Here is a 3236-nt window from a genome sequence, read left to right as displayed (position 1 = left end):
TTCCTTCCCCCCCCCCCCCCATTTTCTGAATCCTTTCCCTTCTATATAATTGCTCTTATCACTATTGAGCAGGGGGGATTTTTTTTTGAGTAGCAAGATTTTGAGTTAGAGACAATTGCTGAGAGAAATTTGAAAAAAAAAAATAATACAAAGGAATCGGTTGATTTTTTAGGATAGAAATACACACTGAAATTTCTAGTTACATTATTGTTTAGGACTTCTTGAAATCAAGATTTTTGTTTAGTCCTAGCTCTTGTTGTTTCTTGTTACTCATCAGAATTTTGGGAGTCACATCTCGGTGGTGGAAGACTGTCTCCGTCCAGCTCACTGATTGTTCCGTTCGCTGCCTCGAACAAAGTAAACTATTCATGACTCTTTCGTTCATTTTGAGTTCATAATGTTGAATCGTGTTTTGTCCTCTGTCGATTCAAAGAGGATTTTATATGATATGTTCAAGCCTATCTTTCTCTTCGTGTTGATATTTCTGAATCTAATATACGTGTGTTTCATTTTCGAGAGGATTTATTGTCCATTCACGCTTGCTTTTCTCTGTTTACGGCTCTTCTTGAGTTCTTTTGGTTGTTGTGCCCATTTCATTTTTTGTTCGCCATTTGTTGGCCGTTTGGACACAGCTTCATCCCATCTTGTTGAAATCATTTTGGGTTATGAATGATGCTCTTCGGTACGAGACACACCTTTTGATTTTTTTTATAGTTCATGCATGTTTTAGCTGTTTATTATTATTATGGACCCTATGTTTAGTCCAAATGAGCTTTCTTAATAATATGCGTATTGTTTTACTATTTGGGGCCATATACCACTTAAGACTGATTTATCTTTCCATTATATGTCTTAAGTGAGTTGGTTTTGCCTCTTTCGGGTTATGATCTATATAAATTTTACTCTCAAATAACACACAAAATCCATTTTTTACTGTTCGTGATATCTGAGAGCTCCACCTTTCTTTTAAGTCTTGGTAGATTGAATAAAATATAGAATTATAAATGCAATACCATCTGTTTAGCTGTGGTTTCTCCCGTTTCTTTTTAAGTATATTGCTAGTTGTCTGAGTGAAGTATAAAGTCCATTTGGCTGCTTCTTCTCCCGTGTCCCGATCTTAGTCTCCTTTTACTGTTTGGCGTGACATATTGTTAAGTTTATGCCTTGACTTTGCTTAGATTTAGTCGGAAAATGCCTACTGCTTTATTTTCTTAGTTTGATTATTACATAATTGTGGATGTTATATTTATTTGTTTAATAGCATGATATGAGTCTTAATGTTAGGCTTTCTTTAAAGGCCTAACCCATCGGTGGCCCCCTAAACTTGGCACGATCTTTCACTTAGACACCTTAACTAGGCTTTGTTCATTTTAGACACCTCATGTCAGGCTCCGTTGTGTCATTTTGACACTTTCAGCTGACATGGCAAAGTGAGTGTTATACACTCGCTATTGACGCGTGACGGACTTATTTAGTCTATTTTATTTTATTTTTTCTCTTCTTCTTTCCCATTTTATAGCCATTATCTCTCCCATTATTTCTCAAAGCCTGACGTGTCCGGTGGGGTTTGGGCACGTGCCATCACATCTGGTTTTGGGGTGTGACAGCAAATATCACAAAATTAAAGAAAAAGAGACGCAATCTTTAAAATATGAACCATTGTTGTTATACATTTGCACCTTTTAGCCCTAAGGGAGGGTGCAATGAATGGGGAATATGGCAGAAAAAAATCATGAAAAAGAGGAATAAAACGGGGAAGATGGCTGTGTGGTTATGGGTGTGACGGAAAAGGTAATGAAAATGAAGGAATATGATAGAGTAGATTGTGTGGGTGTGGGTTTATGACAGAAAGAATAAAGCTCAAAAATAATAAAAATGGAGTAATACAATGGAGAAGATGAATGGAGAAGATGACTAGGGATGTTGTGGGGGTTGCATTTTTCTTTAAATTTGTCAAATATTTAATTTAATTTTTTGGGATTAAAAGACCACATGTCATTTATTCATTGGTTACTTTGTCATGTATTTTAATTCTTATTTTTCCTCTTTAATATGATAGTCTTTTAATGAGTTGGCATGATATAATTGGGCATCTAATCCACATGGACGCGTTTGGTTAACACGCACTTGAAGTCAACATGTGCTAGTGAAAAAAGTGTCAAAATAACACAGTTGAGCGTGACATGAGGTGTCTAAAATGAACAAAGCCTAGTTAAGGTGTCTAAGTGAAAGATCGTGCCAAGTTTAGGGGGCCACCGATGGGTTAGCCCTTCTTTAAATCTTGATGAACGTGCATATTTGGGGTATGTTGATTTTTTTTTTCCCTTAAAATTGATGCGAATTGAGTTGTATCTTGATGGCCAATTTTTATCTTTTTTTTGTAGGATACAAATTGTTGTATAAGTTAGCATCTTCCTTTGTTCCCTTATTATATTATTAAATATTAATGCATTAATCTCTCATTTTGCCTTAAGTTACCTAATGTTAAGTTTTTTTCTCTTTATTAGTTATTTATTTATTTATTTTATAATCAATGTAGTGGTTTTGTCTCTATTTGCCTTTAGTTATAGAAGACCTTGATTTTAATTAGCTTGTGTTTATTATGATGTCTCCTCTTAAACAATTGTTTTGTGTAGTATCTTCCTTAAATGTTGGTCCGTAAATATTCATAGCGTGTTTGGTCCATTTGCTTTTAGATTTAATATGTTCAATTTCTTCTTGTTATGATTCCAATTATGCTTAGCTATGTTGTTAAAAATCTCATTATGATTAATTATTGATTATTACGATCTTGTCCTTTGCATGACCTCCTTCAATGAGTCTACTAGACTCCACTCTACCTACATATTCGAGTTGATTTCCTATCAAGTCGGCCTTGGTCATCGTTCAAAAAACGAAAGTCGAAATATAGCAATTGGAAACTTAAATACACTGGTGGAAGAAAGGCTGAAATATAGCCCGTATACAACAATATACATGAAAAAATACCGATATACAGGTTCAAAAAATGAAATGCAGGGTGCAGGGGTCAAAATAGACTGTATACACTTGGTGTACAGTCCGATATACACAAAAGTGGATCAAAATATGGCTCGTATACAATGGTATACGTGATGCATATATACTGATTTCTTGAAGGAAAACAGGCCCAAAGGCCTTAGACAATTTTCAGCATGTCCAAGATGCGGGAAATTTGGGCCAAAGGCCCAAATTTGATTATTTCCTTTCCCTCTTCT

Source organism: Solanum tuberosum, unplaced genomic scaffold (assembly GCF_000226075.1).
Source record: "Solanum tuberosum cultivar DM 1-3 516 R44 unplaced genomic scaffold, SolTub_3.0 scf00457, whole genome shotgun sequence".
Taxonomy (NCBI): Eukaryota; Viridiplantae; Streptophyta; class Magnoliopsida; order Solanales; family Solanaceae; genus Solanum; species Solanum tuberosum.
Note: the sequence above shows the minus strand (reverse complement) of the source record.